The sequence below is a fragment of the Diabrotica undecimpunctata genome, chromosome 9 (assembly GCF_040954645.1).
Source record: "Diabrotica undecimpunctata isolate CICGRU chromosome 9, icDiaUnde3, whole genome shotgun sequence".
In the NCBI taxonomy this organism is placed as follows: domain Eukaryota; kingdom Metazoa; phylum Arthropoda; class Insecta; order Coleoptera; family Chrysomelidae; genus Diabrotica; species Diabrotica undecimpunctata.
The window spans coordinates 46,644,337-46,662,594 of NC_092811.1; the positions used below are offsets into that span (position 1 = coordinate 46,644,337).

Below are 18,258 nucleotides of genomic sequence, written 5' to 3' on the forward strand. Positions count from 1 at the left end.
TCCACCTTCAATTGGATCGGGGCCTTCTTCAAGAGTCGCAACCTCTCTCTTGATACAAAAGTAAGAATGTTGCGATGCTACGTCTGCTCTGTCCTTTTTTATGGTGTTGAATCGTGGACCTTGAACGAAGATATGTGCAGAAAACTGGAAGCATTTGCAGGAGTAAAGAAATATGCCGTGTTTGGCCCCAAATGAATTTGGAAAAAAGAAAAATAAAGGCTCAGAAATGGAAACATCGTCAAGATCTGTTATCCCTCCTGATTGCCATTACTTTTACGATAATATCAAACATAATTAATTATTTCTGTTTAAAATCATTTTAATAATATGTACTTTAGTTATAAATAAAACTTAATTTCGAAATAACTTTTTAATTCGATAAAATACTTAAACCACATTTTGCAACATCATTTGGCATAGTAACCCACCGTTAGACCAAAATCATTTTGAAAATCAAAAAAATTGAGTATTTTACAATATAATATAAGAATGCCTTGATATTAAATCAATAATTATTTATTTGGGTTTGACGATTTTCACTTGCAGAGAATAGTTTTTTATTCTCCTATAAAAAAACCTATTTGTGGGTTACGAGCTTTTGCATCTTAAGCGACGATAAGATGCATGAAAAAAATTCCGATATACCTTGTATATTTTTGTTCTACAATAAACGTCAAGGTTGTCGAAGCTCAGCAAAGTATGAACTAAGTCATAAAATAATGATTGAACATAACAATGAAATTGATAAAGTTGAAGGCTAGAAGTTTGATGCGATATACAAAACCTCACAGTTGCTAGGTAGAGATAAGAAAACTGAATTATGATACAAATGTGTGCGATAAAATCTGTGGTTAACGGTCAAGGCGCAAACAAATAGATATCTCGGTTGGCTGTTCGGCAAACTGAATTATAGTGTTATAACGCACATATTGTTCAGCGAGGTAAGTTAAAAAAAATACTTATAAACGAATAAAAATTAAAAACTGTTCTTGTTACAGATGAAATAAACAGAAAATGGAAAAGGCAGCGACGACAGCGGGGTATAAGAGGTGGTTTGACGAATATATAGAAAGGAAAGACGGAGAAAAACGGGGATGGGAGTAAACCGGTATATCGATCAGCGAGGTAAGTTAAAAATGTTTATAAAAGAATCGAAATTAAACGTTATTCGTGTTACAGATGCCCAGAACAGGGGAGATCAACAAGACGAAAATATAAGACTGGAAAGTCGGAAAAACGGATGAAGCGAAGGTAAATATACGCTTTTAAATATGTATTTCTGCATTTCAGACCGTTATAGAAAAGGGCTAATACACAGTAAAATATGCTGGCTTAGTTCTTCGTGAGTGAAGTATTAAAGGTTTACCCATTCTTTCCAAAAATTTGAAATTCTGTCGGGTTACGCGAAGGGCCTACGGGCTATCGATCGGTAAATATAGGGGTGCCTGTTGCTAGTAATAAAATGCTTAGAAACATAAATTTATTCTAACAATATAATAATAATAACAATAATATATGTATTTAATAATATAGTACACTAGATTTCGATAAAACAGAGGTTAACAGGAAATCATCTTCTTCGTATAACGTTCTAGTTCTTGTTACAATTACTAGTCTTCTTCTCGTAAATAATGTTTATCAGATTTCGTCTTTCTGGTCTTCCTACTCTCTCGTAAAATAATTTTGTAGCGGCCGTCTTCTTCTAGTCTTTTACTGCACCGGGATTCTTCTCTATTATGGCAGGTATTAAGTCTACACCCTCTTTTTCAAGATAGTCTGTAATGTATTTGTTTTGTTTTTCCTCAGTGTCGCAATCTGCAGGCCAAGTGCTAGCCTCCTGCTTAATACCCAAAAACTTACTGATATATTCAGTAAATAGACCTCCTGGTTTTGTTTCCGTATTATATTTTTCCATCCAGTAGTTCCATAGTTCATAAATTTCTAGTACTCTATACCCTTTTTCTAAGGCTTTCTTGACTTCTAAAGTTACCCAAGTTCCAGTCAAAGACCTGTCATCTTCTGAGTGAGTGCACGCCGTCTGAACCATTTGTTCACCACAGCTACTACGTAAAACAAACATCAGCTTGTTATTTATTTTACATGGCAGTACAGGATGAAACAGATCAGTAGGTGGAAGTACTGTGCACTTGGTAAGACCTTCCATAGTTTTTAAGTTATAATCTATATAAACTGTGGGGTGTCCGATAGGGTACCAGCAGTATTTATTCACGTAAGTGTACAAAGACGTAAAATTGACATACTTGACTTGACTATGCCTGGTTTCTTCCACCAAAAAAAGCATCTCTGGCATCTAAAGGGGTTTTGTGTAACAGAAAATTGTTTTCAGTATATCTGTGTATGTCTTTATTATCTTCCAGATTGATGCAGAGATGACCTGCAGAACAGTGTTTCTTACAAATCTTGTAAAATATTTCACCGCAAGTATGTATTCTGGTCGAGGCAACGGTTGTAGCTTCCATGAAGGGACAAACACTTGATGTTTACTTAAAGTGCCAAACCTCATATACTTTGTATTTGATATCACTTTTCCCGCGCTTTATTAATTTCCAAAGTAGTCCACGTACCCATCAACATTCTCTCAGATTCATTATGTCTGCATTCTTCTGGTCTATCTATAACACACTGGTTATATAAAGGAAACATTAATTTGTCAGTTTTGACAGGCAGGAGGGGTGATGTAGACTGGTGGGTGGTAGTATTTGAAAATGTAACAGACCAAACCATTTAAAGTCGTCTACTTCAGGGGCATGTATTTTTGTGGGGTGGCCTACAGAGTAGCGGTCATAATACTGTACGATTGGATACAGTAATACAATATCTATATATCTGAGTTTTTTGCCTGTTACTTTTAGCTTTGTAGCATTTGCCGCCCTCCAAAGAATGCTTCGCAAGGCTTTAAAGGTTCAACAATTTGAGGAATTGGGGCATTTTTACATTATTCTGATTTCAACCACTCGCATTCCCAATGACTTTTAATTTTTCTTTTTCAGGTGCCATCTCCACTACGGAGGTTGACAATCATCATAGCTATTTTAATTTTTGAGGCAGTAGCTCTAAATAGTTGTTTTGAGTTGCATTGAAACCATTCTCTCAGGTTCTTAAGCCATGAAATTCGTCTTCTTCCGATGCTTCTTCTGCCATCTATCATCTTCCTGCATCCTTGTATTACGAGTCGCAGGATGCCATACTTCTCGCCCCGCATCACATGTCCGAGATACTGTAGCTTCCTTTCTTTAATTGTAAGTTCAGCTTCCTTCTCTTTACCTATTCTTCTCAGTACTTCATTGTTCGTAACTCTATCTACCCAGGAAACCCTCATAATTCTTCTATAGGTCCACATTTCAAAGGCGTTAAGTCGTCTCATTGTTTCTAGATTTAAAGTCCATGATTCCATTCCATAGTATAGTACACTGTATACGTAACATTTTGTTAGGCGTACTTTAAGAGCTAATGTTAAATCTTTGCCACATAGGACCTTTTTCATTTTCATAAAATTAGAACGTGCTTTTTCAATTCTGACTTTGATTTCTGCAGTGTAGTCATTATTTTCTGTTATAAGTGTTCCTAGATAAGTGCACTTTTTTACTCTTTTGATCTGCTGGCCCTCTACTATCAAGATTTCGTTAGTATTATGGTTGTTTTTACAAATTTTCATAAACTTCGTCTTTTTGATATTGAGCGAGAGTTTGTACTCCCTACTACACATTACTATTTTACTTATGAGTCTTTCCAGGTCTTGTAAACTATCGGCTATTATTACTGTATCATCTGCACATCTGATGTTAACTAAGACTCCATTTACTCTTATGCCGACTGTTTCATCTTCCAGAGTTTCTCGAATTATCTCTTCAGAATAAGCGTTAAATAGTAGAGGTGTATGCAGCCTTGCTGGACTCCTCTCTTTATTTCCATTTCTTCGGATGTCTCTTTTTCAATTCGTACTATTGCTCGCTGATTGTAATAAATGTTTGTTATTAGCCTTAAATCAGTTTCATCTAGGATTTTATTTTTTAGAATTTCCATGAGTCGGTCATGTTTTACTTTATCAAACGTTTTATTGTACTCTATAAAACAGACGTAAAGAGGACGGTTAACATCCAAACATCTCTGCGTAAGCACGTTGAAGCAGAATAGTGCCTCTCTGGTACCCATATCATTGCGGAACCCATATTGTGTGTCACTAATATCCAGCTCCAGTTTAGAGTGAATTCTGGCGTGGATAATTTTCAACAGAATTTTCAATGTATGCGACATTAAGCTTATGGTTCGATAGTCACTGTACTCTTTGGCATTCATTTCTTTGACAAACACACAAATGCTGATGTCAACATTTCTCTAGGGATGATTCCCATAGTATAGATAGCGTTGAACAGTTCTACTATTATCCCCAGGTTTTTCTCGTTTACCAACTTTAATAGCTCGCTGGGTAATTCATCTGGACCAGCAGATTTATTGGTTTTCATTGAGTTTAATGCCTGACTAACCTCTGATTTGGTTATCTATGGGCCTGCATCTCCCGTTTGGCTGTCTACAGATGTACTAGCTTCTCTCTGGTCATGAAATAATTCCTCGATATACTCTTTCCATCGTCGTAGTTTTTGTTCTGTCTCCAATATAATATTTCTATTTTTGTCAAACAATATATTCGAGGTTCTTCTACTTCCTACTCCGGCTAGTTCTTTGACTTTTTTACGTAGATTAAACTTGTCATATCTGTTTTGCAGATCTTCTATTTCTTTACATTTTTCAGAGAAGTAGGTTTCTTTAGCCTCCCTAATTTTTATTCTTATTTGGTTTTGAAGCTGTTTATAGCGGATCGTATTGACGGTTTTGTTTTTTCTTCTTTCATTCATCAACTCTAGAATTTCCTCGGTCATCCACTCTTTTTTCTTACATTTGGTTGTTGTAAGTACTTTCTTACTTGGCTACAATATAGAGGTTTTGAAAAATTGCCTCTGCTGCTCTACGTTATAATCATGTCTTGGATTTCTATCTAGATTTGTGTTGATTTCGTGTTTCAGATTTTCTTTTGTTTCTTCTGACTTTAGTTTCTGTATATTAAGTTTATTGTTGCGGCTTTTTTGCGTATTTTTTAGTTGAAGTTGATACCTAGCAATAAGAAGACTGTTATCAAAGGATAAGTCTGCTCCTGGATATGCGTTTACTGCTTGAATTGAGTTTCGATATCTGTGTTTTATTAGGATGTATTCAATTTGATTTCTGACGATTTTGTTGTCTTTGTCAGCTGGCGATTTCCATGTATAAAGGCATCGCTTAGGTAATTTAAAAAATGTATTTGCGGCTATAACATTATGCTCCTGGCAAAATTCTATTAGGCGATCTTCTCTGTCGTTTCGTTCACCAAGTCCATATGGTTCTACATTAGGGTAGCACTTTCCTTCGCCAATTTTTGCATTAAAATCACCCATGATCACTGTTAAATCTCTAGATGCTGTGAGATGTAATGTTTTTTGAAGTTCGCTGTAAAAGTTTTCTATTTCTTTTTCGTTTTTGTCAGCAGTTGGCGCATAAATCTGAATTAACTTCATTTTTCCATGGGTTGTCAATAGCTGCAGCATTATTCAGCAATTCTTTCGGACATCGGAACGAAGCCTGTTACTGATCTCGTTACTTTTTCACTGAGGATTATAGCAACTCCATATCTGCGTTGAGTGTCGCTGCTTCCAGAGTAATAAATTCGTCCATTGTCTGTATTGAGCTCGCCAGAGCTGATCCATCTTGTATCGCTTATTCCTAATATATCAATCTCCAGTCGCAACATCTGTTGCTGTATATTGCTCAGTTTCCCAGGTTCATACATACTTTTTACGTTCCATGTAGCGATTTTGCAGATGGATTTGTATATATTTAGTGAACAAGGATTTCGCTGGCTAACGGCCTTCGTTACTGTTGTTTCTTCCCTTGCCGAATCTTGGCATGCGAGGATCATGATTAGTAGGTTGTTGATTGTCATTTCTATAAGCCATGACGATGTCTAGGGATACTCCATGAGTCTTTAATGCACTAGTTTCCCGTTGCCTTCTGCATTCTTCTGCCGTTGGCCAATTTATTGGTTCTTCCTCCTTTGGAGTCGATTTCTCAGCTCTAGGACAAAAGAGTGTCCTACTACTTACCAACTCATCCGTCCGAAGCCGTTGGTCGGTAAGCAGGGTATTGATTATACCGGCAATCATTCGGTGAATTACCTGTTGGTCTACGGAAGGTATTTTATTACCCACCGGTAAACCGGATCGGGCATTCCCCTATGCTTCACCTGGGGACGCGCTCTCTAGGAGTTACAGGTTCTCCCGAGAGCATTTTAATTAGAAACTGCTAATACTTGTTGTTTTAATTAGGCACTAACAATACTTCCAAAACGTGGTTTTTTTATGTGTAATTCTCTAATTTTCTTTACGGAATATCTATTTTGATGTAACAGGTATTTTATACATCTAATGGCCTGTTGGGTAATCTATAACTTTTAACGATAACGTTATAGCGATTATTTTATACATACTACCGCTTAGCGATAACCACAGATGTTTTTTACAATATACACTTATGCTTATTAAAGTAGCTCTTTTATTTATACTTGCTTTTCTTCTGACTGCCTTCGGTTCTTTTGGTTAGTTGTGGTGGTGATGTTTGTTTTCGTTTCTTAGGTCTGTCTTAAGACACGCAATATAATCATTTATAAATATGACATTTGTTATATATTAATCTTACCATCCATCAAAATATCGTACCATCTTTTGAACTCTGCAACCTATTCAGTGTGAGCTTCAAGCTTTTGTGTTTTCTGAGAGCTGAATTTAGGAGAAGGACTCCTTGTTGTGGTCCAGATTTCCATAAACTGCTGGAAAAGGTCTTTATACTTGCTTTTTTTCGTAGGACTACTCTTTAGCTTGGTGTTTTTCAGGTTTGTCGACAGTTCTTTTGCTGTCTTTAGCTTAAGTGCTTTCGGTTCAATCTTAGGCTTTTTTTTAGCTTAATAGTCCTAGAGTTGTGTTTAGACATTTTATAAATTGTGCACAGCGGAAATTCAAAAACTCATCTATTGTAGGAAGTTCGTTGAAATCTCTTTCGGATCCAAAGGATCGTTTCATATTAAAATCTAATTTTTTTGTGAATATGTAAATTAAAATTAAATCTTCAAGATTGTTGGAGATATTTAAACTATTTAGCGCAATTAAATTCTTTTTTATGTGAGTTAAGAATTCTCGCAATTTTTGAGCAGTATTTTTTGCTAATGAAGGAAAGTTCAAAAGTTGTTTTAAATATGTGTTAATTATTAAACATTTGTTTTCAAATATATTCTTAAGTGTATCGATAGCAACAAAAAAATTTGAGCCTATAACTTCCAAATTTTAAATTAGTTGTAGAGGCTCGTTCTTGAGAATTTATTTTAAGTAAATAAGTTTTTCAATATCTGACAGACGAATCATTTACGATAAGTAAGGTGCTTTCTTGCATTTATCTTTATTTTTACCCTGATAAGGAGTATCACACCTCAAACAACAAATTTTTTTTACCGTATAGACCCTTTAAACTATTAATCACATCAAAATGGTTTTTGTTTTTGTATAAACATACCATGCGGTCCATATGTATGGAATAAATTCATTTTTAGCGTTATTATGTACTATCTGAAAAAACCTGAAATAGGTCGATATTTATTCTTAAATTGACAATTTACAGTATGAAAATATTATCCCCTTCCAGCACTTCCTTTGAATTATAAGTACCCCCTCGAAAATTTTAAATGACAAAGGGGGTCGTGTGGCACCTTGTTAGAAAGGGATTTTAGTCGTCTGTTCAGCAATATAAAGTTTTTTGAGTTGAGTGCAATCATAACGGAGAAAATTTATTTTTACAATTAAAGTAAATGTTCAACTTGAGTACCACTATTCACTTCTTGACAATAACCGAGGCGATTTTGGAATACTCGTACAACATTTTGTATGACCTCGGGGGTTATTTTGTTAGTTTCTTCCGTTATAGTAACTTTTAAATCAGCAATATTGCCTGGTCTATTAAAATATACTTTAGAAATAATCAGGTATTTTCGTATCTGTTCTGCTAAACATTAGGGAAAAAACTTTGAAGATAATAACATTAGTCAAAAAGCCAAATAAACAATTGATATGAATCTAGTAGGCGGCTGCCATTTAGGTGTTTAAAGTTACTAAAAGACGTCAGTAAAATATAATTGTGCGCGTATTAAATTTAATTATGCCTCATTTGTCCGAGACTCAAAGAACAGACATTTTAATTTTGATTGGTTTTGGTAATAAAACAAGAATGTTTCACAAACCTCCTTAAAAGGAGGTTTGTGAAATGTTTAATAATAAATACCCTGGTCAACAAGTTTCGCAGTCAGAAAGAAAAATTGAAAAGAAGTTTCGTTATACTGGACATGTAAAAAAAATTGGAAAACCAGGTAGAAATGTTAAATTTACTGAAGAAAAAGAGTTAGATGTACTTCTAGAGATTGAGGAAGACCCATATAAGAAAACTCGAAAACTGGTCGCTGTCAATGATGTAAGTAAATCATCTATTTTGAGAGTTTTGCATAAAGAAAAATACCACCCGTACAAAGTTCAGTTGGTTCTGTTGTTTAATGAAGATTATTCCGATAGAAGACAAGAGTTCTGTAAAATAATTTATGGACAGAATGAACGCATTTTTTGCAGTTCATAAACAAAATAGTTTTTTCTAATGAAGCGACAAAAATCCTCACTTAGTGTGTGAGACTCACGCAATATCCTACGAAAATTAACGTTTGGGCTGGTATCATTAACAATAAAATTATTGGTCCTTATTTTTTTGAGGGCACAGTTATTGGTGAGGTTTATCCAGATTTTTTTATTAACTTTTTAGTGCCTACATTACGAAGATTTTTTCCTGATGTCAATCATCCAAATAAGATAGATCTATCTATTTACTACCAACAAGACAGAGCTCTTCCGCATTTTGCACGTATAGTTAAAAATTATTTAAACGTGGTTTTCCCAATAAATGGATTGGAAGACGTGGAACGATCGAATGGCCGGCTAGATCCCCGATTTGACTCCTCCCGATTACTTCTTATGGGGTTATTTAAAATCTAAAGTATATTTTAATAGACCAAACAGTATTTTGAACATTTAATTTAATTGAAAATTACATTGAAAAATACATTCTAAATATTATGTGACATTATTATCTTTATTCAACCTAAAATTTTGTGAAAGAGACATTATCAAATTCACATCAATTCAAATCAATTTTACATCTTCAAAATCAATTTTCTCAGTTATGATTGCACCAAACTTAAAAAACTTTATATTTCTGAACAGAGGACCCCCTTTGTTATTTAAATTTTTCGAGGGGGTGCTTATAATTCAAAGGGGGTGCTGGAAGATGATAATATTTTCATACTGTAAATTGTCAATTTAAGAATAAAAATCGACCTGTTTTAGGTTTTTTTCAGATAGTACATAATAACGCCAAAAGTGAATTTATTCCATACATATGGACCGCATGGTATAATTTTACAGGCATGCTCACCATGCTTTTGGTATTCTTTAAATATATCTGTAAAGAATATTTGGCATTTATGAGAGGTTTTTCAGTCCTTTTTTTACCTTCATCTGTACCGTGACTACGCAATATCGTCGAACTTAGATACTTATACCGACTTTTTTTTGGTTAAATTTTTGCAATCCCATATTTAACCTATTTTTTTGTACGAGAGGCTGTAGTGTCGGTTTAATTGGCACGGATGGTTGGCGGGAATACCTGTTTTCCTGTTCCTTTGCCATTCTCCTTTTCATATAACGCATTTTTTTATATTACGGCATACTATACCACGATGTTACGTATTATTTAATAACAAATTAAAATAGTTCTAGCTTGTTCACAAGCTTTATGCTGAATTTACATTAAGTGATATTGGGAATTGAAATAGTTGCCTGAAGTTGCCCCGGTCTTGCGTTTAAGCTAGACACTCTTGCTTTGGGTTGTGGTATAAACACGGTGCTTATCTGAGTGTATTAGATTCTGCGTGGCCGTCTTTGTTGTAAAAGTATCTATACATTCTGCATAGTCCTCGAATATTATTTTGGTGTTTACCACGGGTCCTACATCTTTCAATTTTGTCGCACACAGACCCTAGGTCAGCATTGAAAGATGTATCACCGTAGAAGTTTCGACCATATTTCTGATTATCGCTCCAATTTCATCATCGTCATACTCTTGATCTCTCAACTTGCTTTTCATTTTTGGATCTCATCTTCTGAAGGAATATCGTATATTTTTTTTGATAATATACGTACTGGGTCTTGCTCACAAGACGCTTCAGTTTTAGATATGGAAGAGCATGGATCATGACCCGTTACTGGAACCTTTGTTGCTGTGGCTGAATTTTTTAAACACACACACACACACACACACACACACACACACACACACACACACACACACACACACACACACACACACACACACACACACACACACACACACACACACACACACACACACACACACACACACACACACACACACACACACACACACACACACACACACACACACACACACACACACACACACACACACACACACACACACACACACACACACACACACACACACACACACACACACACACACACACACACACACACACACACACACACACACACACACACACACACACACACACACACACACACACACACACACACACACACACACACACACACACACACACACACACACACACACACACACACACACACACACACACACACACACACACACACACACACACACACACACACACACACACACACACACACACACACACACACACACACACACACACACACACACACACACACACACACACACACACACACACACACACACACACACACACACACACACACACACACACACACACACACACACACACACACACACACACACACACACACACACACACACACACACACACACACACACACACACACACACACACACACACACACACACACACACACACACACACACACACACACACACACACACACACACACACACACACACACACACACACACACACACACACACACACACACACACACACACACACACACACACACACACACACACACACACACACACACACACACACACACACACACACACACACACACACACACACACACACACACACACACACACACACACACACACACACACACACACACACACACACACACACACACACACACACACACACACACACACACACACACACACACACACACACACACACACACACACACACACACACACACACACACACACACACACACACACACACACACACACACACACACACACACACACACACACACACACACACACACACACACACACACACACACACACACACACACACACACACACACACACACACACACACACACACACACACACACACACACACACACACACACACACACACACACACACACACACACACACACACACACACACACACACACACACACACACACACACACACACACACACACACACACACACACACACACACACACAGATGCATACTTCATAAGTTTTTACCATTAAGCATATTCACTTTAGTTATTACGAATTTTAAGTTTATTTTGAACTCTTTATTAAATAACATATTTTAATTTTCTATTTTTTTCGTAAAATAATATAGCCTTTGAACTTTTGTTATCATCAGCAACGCTTACGATACCACAGAACTTTTGTGGTTTTCTGCAACACGGATATTTAACCTTATCTCTACTGGTCTGTAAATAATATCGTAATGTTTTTCATATTTTAGATAAACTTATCTTTTCGATTCAAAACATAATTCTTTACAACTAAAAACCACCTTGTTTTTGTTTAAAATATTTTTTTCTTTGTATCTTTATCGTACTTCGAGTTTGCGGTTTTCATATTCAACAGCCAAGTTTTAATAAAAATATGTTTGAAATATCTATATCGAGAACCTCGACGTTTATTATAGAACAATAATATACAAGGTATATCGGATTTTTTTTTTTTTCGTGCATCTTATCCTAACAAATCGATAATAATAAAATTAAATACGTACACACCGGTCAAGTGCAGGCGCGCTAGGAGAGGGTTCAGTATTCTGACGTCAGTATGGTTCAGATCTTGGCTAAGTTCATGCTTTTACTAAGTAGATCAGTTACTGAGGGTTTTTACCTCCGAATTCTTTATAACTGAATCGATTCATTTGAAATTTTGTGTGTTGGTAAATAATTACTCAAGGAACAAAAGTTATATAGTGCCGATGTGCGCTTCCACCCTGGGGGTGTTTGCCACCCCTTTTCGAGGGTGGAAATTTTTTCACTCAAAATGACTACGCTATTCGATAGAAGGACAAATTTCAAACAAAAAATGTAGTAAACATTTTTTTCATTAATTAATACTTTTTGAGTTATTCGCTGTTGAAAAGTGTCATTTTTCGTTAAAAAAAAAAACATGTTTTTCAAAGGTTTTTTAAGAATAGCTCTGAAACTAAGAGTTTTATCAAAAAAAGTGTAACGTAAAATTAAAGCTCATAAAAAAACAAAAAGATTGTCTTTAATGAATATTTTCAGTTCAATATTAACTGAGTTATGGCTGTTCAAAGGTTTGTTTTTGTTTTTGTCTTTCAATACGAGTATTTAACGTTAAATAACGGAAAACGGATACATTTTTCGACAAAAACTCATAAAATATTTTTAAAAGAGCTTGAAAAGACCTTCAAAATGAGTGGTGGTAAAAGTCCTTTGCATCAACTGTACGTGAGATACAATCAAAAAAACATGGGTTTCTCAAATTTTTGTAAAAAAAAACGCAATAAAATTAACGTCATGTTCACTATAATTGAAATAAATTATTTTCCTTATAGAATTCACTTTATTTTAGTGTTTTTTGTATGATCCAAAAGTTTAGCCACTTTAGAATACCCAGTTTTTGAAAAAAATATGATTACATTTTTTTTTTGTAAATATTAAAAAAAAATCTTTTTTTTATAACTTCAAAACTATAAAAGATACGTAAAAGATGACACAATACAAAAAAATAGTTTTTTTTTTCAACAAAAATTTTCATTTTTTTTGTAGCTTAAAAAATAACGGAGATATAGTTGGTTGAAATTTGCTTTATAGCGCATGACGCATAGCGCTTTGACCCTTCAATATTTAAACATGAAGGACTTTAGAATGTTTTAACATTCCTATACTTATAGCCCGTTAAATTACCTGTAAAATCGTTTTTTTATGCATGTTGTAGCATCAAAATTAACCGAGTTATTGTAAAAAAACCAATAATACTTTTTATTTAGAATAAATTTTGGAGCATGGAAAAATTTTATAATTTGGAGCATTGGATCAAATTGATGGAACTAATAGACATTTACCAGCTCCAGAGGAACTGCTGAAAATGATGTTTTGCAATTGTACAAAAGGTTGCGGATCAGCGTGTGGCTGTCGGAGGCTGGGATTATTTTGCAATGCAACACGCGGAACATGCTGTAGTGACAATTGCCAAAATTGTCCTCCAGTAAACGAAGACCAATTGGACGGTGAAAATTATGATTCCGATGATGAATAGATATTCATTTATTTTATACCTCGTTTTATATAAATATTATTTATTTTTAGTTTTTTGGAAAATACAAAGATTGTAATGTATTATAAACTAAATTTTTTCTATTTATGTCCATGTCTAAGTTAAGGATTTAAGGATTTTATTTTCATCAAAAGGGGTGCTTGCAAGGGTCGAAAAAAATAGGCTCATTTTATAAGTAAAAAATTAATTTTTGTCTACAAAAAATGCACTCTAAAAATGTTTCAAATCGTTAAAAATATTTTTTAATTCATTTTTGACAAAGGGGGTGGTTGTGAGGGTTGAAATGTTGAAATTATAATAAAATGTTATTTTACAAGAAATTAGTTTTTGTTTAATAAAATGCACTCAAGAAATGTTTCAGACCAATAAAAATATATTAAATTCATTTTTTAAAAAAGGGGTTGGTTGTGAGGGTTGAAATGTTGAAATTATAATAAAAAGTTATTTTATATGCAAAAAATTAATTTTAGTTAAATAAAATGCACTCAAGAAACGTTTCAAACCGATAAAAATATTTTTTGATTTATTTTTAATTCATTTTTGTCATAAGGGTGGTTGTAAGGGTTGAAAATTTCCGATAAATAAAATATTATTGTATAGCTAGGGTATTAATTTTTATTTGTATTTAAATACATAATTGAAATGTCTCAAGCTGCTACGACTTTTTTTTATATTATTTTTATAAAAAGTATTAGCTTTTAAGGGGTTTTAAAGGGTTTTAAGGGTTGAAAATTGTGAATAATTAATTTTTATATTAGAGAACACATTACAATATTTACCTTATGCGAATAAACAAGATTTAAGTGCATAAAATAATTAAATCCGTGTTTTTCCCAGTTTCTTCAATAAGGGGTAGTTTTCACTCCTTAAAAACAAAAAGCGCACTTAGAGCGTATATAACTTTTGAAGTGAAGGGTAAGATAAGCTTAATTTGAAATTTTCAAAGAACTCGATGCAGTTATAAAAAATTCGGAGGTATTACCATATTTTAAGCTTCAGTAACTGGACTAACGCGCGGCCGGTAATGTAGATCCAATGCTTACTGAAATATTACGTGTCTGTCTGGCTGGCTATCGGGGCCCCCTTACTACTTGAGATTTTGTATAGTCTGTTATTTAGTGGAATATTTTCATAATCGGAAATGTGAAAACAATGTAAAAAGGCCTCGAATCGGTTCCTGCTAAAACCGCTACTTTGAAAAATCACATTTTTATAAAGTGGATTGTTGCTCCAATAGTCTTTCAACTCTGGTTTCTTGTCTAATCCCATCCACATTCTAACTGCTAAAAAACGAAGTAATTCATCTGTGTCTTGCCATTTGCACAAAAGCGAATAATTTTTTATGGTTTCATTTACAATCCTCTCAACTACTTTCTGTTGAACATATAGCATATCTATTTGTTTCTGTTACTAACAAATCTTGAATTTTATCAACAAATACTAAGTAAAAATCAATCGGTTCATGACCACGTAGCTGCTCTTCGTCAATGTTGATTCCTGGACTATCAGTGAATTCGAATTTATGTAGTTCTTCCGGGCCTTCTATTTCTTTCCACATTATTTTATCTGCTCTTAAATTAACATCGTCTATGTTGACGATTTCTTCAGTTCCTCTGGGTTCTGAATAATTAACAAATCAATACAAAATAAAAAATTGCAAATAAGACATCTTACCAATTACTAAATCATCGACTAAATTAGAAGGACCTGCTTCGTTATACAACTTTTGTTTCTTTCTTGGTCTACTAACATCGTCACTCTTTCTATAAAGTAAGAAAACAATCAAGACACCAATGTGTCCTTCTCCTAAGTGCCTTCTCTGTTGAGGTTGGCGATCAATATGGCAAATTTCTCTCTATTCTGGGCTTGATGAATTATTTCATTTCCTTTTATGTGAGTCCAATCTCTGATGTTTCGTAGCCAAGATTTTTTCTTTCGTCCTATGCCCCTTTTACCTTCAATCTTGCCTTCTAATATTACCTGGAGCTGCTCAAACTCCCTATGGCCCATTATATGTCCTAGATATGACGTCTTTCTAATTTTGATAGTATTGACCAGATGAGGGCGTGTGTTCATTGCTCTCAGTACTTCTTCATTCGTAGTTCTGCTGGTTTAGCTTATTCTTAACATTCGGCGGTTCATCCACATTTCAAATGAATTTAATTTGTTGACGTCATACTGTTTTGATGTCTTTTGATGTCCAGATCTCACAACCATATAGTAATAGAGACCACACATAATACTTTAGTGTTCTCAATCTCATTGAGATTGATAGCTTGGGGTTACAGAGCATTTTACGCATATTCATGAAACCAGATCTTGCACCAATGTGTGAGCGAAATTAATTACCTATTACCACTTTATCAATAGAATTTCTGGGTCCAGTTTCTTCATCACTACTTGAATAAAGTTGATCACTGTCATTATCTCGATAAGTAGGATCAGCATCAGAGTCATAATCTGATATATTATAATCACTGAAATCAGATTCTTCTAGTATTCGACGAAGTTCATCTTCTGATAATCCTTTTTTGTTCATTATACTGAGGCCAAATTGGTACACATGGTCTGTGGTAAAAACATGCTGTGCACCAGTATGGTGCACATGCGGCTTAACGTGTTAAAGATGGAATGGGACAAAGAGAGGCATTGTGCACAATAACGGTATTATTACAAAAATGCACGAAATATAATTAAAACTTATTCATATGTTATATAGATTTTCAAAAAGTGTTTGAGAAAGTTCAACATGGTACACCTGCACATGCATTGAAACCAAGACACATAGATTCCAAGGATATTAATTTAACCCTACAATACTAACGTTTTTTTAACATACGTAAATGCTAACTACACGTAAATTTTACGTACTCACTGATTTAGGTCTAGTATTTTCTTTTTATTTCATATCTAATTAAAACAAAATGGTTTAATTTTAAGAGAAGTTTATTTAGGAACGATATAAATAACAAACATTGAAATATTAATAATCCAAACATAAACAACATAAAATAGATACTTTTGACACAGAACAGAATCTTGTAATGATATGTACACGATAAACCCGTGCATATAATAAACATTACAAATATAGAAACGATAACCTTCTATTGATATACACGTCCCATACACATTTTTATTTAATGCTCTCCACGCAAGGTACTAGCACACTTGTAACATTTGGTAGTCATTTGTTTCTTTGCTGTAAAGCATAAACTACAGTAAATCCGTTTTCCTTTCCCTTGGAGACCTCGGCGGTCTTCAGCAACATGCGTTAAATTCAAAAGCATGGAGAGACTCTCTTTGAGACTTCTTGATAAAGTTAATACTGTTTGAAGTCTTATTTGTTGCCACTGCTCCGTTAATTATTCATGAAGTTTCAGCATAAAATTTAATCTTGATAATGGCTCCTGTTCGATTTTAGTTGCATTGTGATGGTAGATTACAAAAGCTTTTACTCCTGCAATATTCATCATATTGTAAAATATGCATAGCGGCCACCTTCTAGTCTTCCTATTACAGCAAATGTGTTGAGACATTTGGTCAAACGTATCTACAGCCCCTTTAGGTGAATTATATGTATGGATTATTTCGGGTTTTGTTGTTTTATAATCAATGTTTCCAGAAAAATGCATAGTTGAAAGTAGAAGAACTTTCTTATTTTGCTTAGGTTTATAAGATAATAAAGTCATGTTTTCATCGTACACAAACATACTTGAACCGCACTTCCAAATTTTGTTATCGAGCAATTCAGGAGGTATTTCTCCTTTATTTTTCCGGAGGGTTCCGACCATTGTCAAATTGTAAAAGGAACATAATAATTTATTCGCAAGAGGGATGCTGAAAAACAAGTGGTCCATTGTCACATTACGTCTACTTCCATGTAAAGGTCTCGTCAGGCTTGTGACAAAATGTTCTACTAAAGGAATGCCGTTGGTTACAGTAGATTTACCCAGATACGGTGTTGCATTTATTACATATCTCGTAGGCACATCGTAAACCGTAAGTATTTTTATGCCGCATTTACTAGGTTTGTTTGGCATAGACATGCGAAATGGACACCTGCCACAAAATCCTAGGAGTTGTTCGTCGATTGTCACATATGAACTAGCTTTATAATTTTTGACACGGTTTTAAATAAACAAGTTCCAAATTTTAGATATTGGAGCAAAACAACTTTTTTTTACGGTCTTCTTTTGTCAAGAAGTTATCAAATCGTAAAGAATTGATCAAAAAGTTAAACCTTTCTTTACTCATCGTTGCTTTATATCTATGACCACAATAAGTGCTATCAAACAAAACGTAAGCTGAGAGGTGATTATTTTTTGAAGCCGCAGATAAAAATAACAAACCTAACAGTGCTTTCAATTCAGGCAATGTCGTTTCTAAAACAGTAGCTTTTTTGTCTGGTACTTCTCTATGCTTTATGACCTAGTCTGCTCGTTAGAGCCTCTTGGATTCTTAGCAACTCTGTTACGATGGGGATGATGGTACTCTGTCGAAGTCTCTTTTAATCCTCGGGTGTTGCTGATTTGTTTTTCTTGGGATTTGCTATGGTCCATTTCC

General features: G+C 34.6%; 1 long non-coding RNA gene across 1 annotated transcript; it reads left to right on the plus strand.

Annotated features, from left to right (window-relative positions):
• The first annotated feature begins 826 nt into the window (after positions 1–826).
• On the plus strand, positions 827–13,891 carry LOC140450063 (uncharacterized). The gene is made up of 4 exons (XR_011951942.1): positions 827–941; positions 999–1,125; positions 1,180–1,251; positions 13,406–13,891. It is a non-coding gene; the product is annotated as an uncharacterized lncRNA (long non-coding RNA).
• Positions 13,892–18,258: the final 4,367 nt, after the last annotated feature.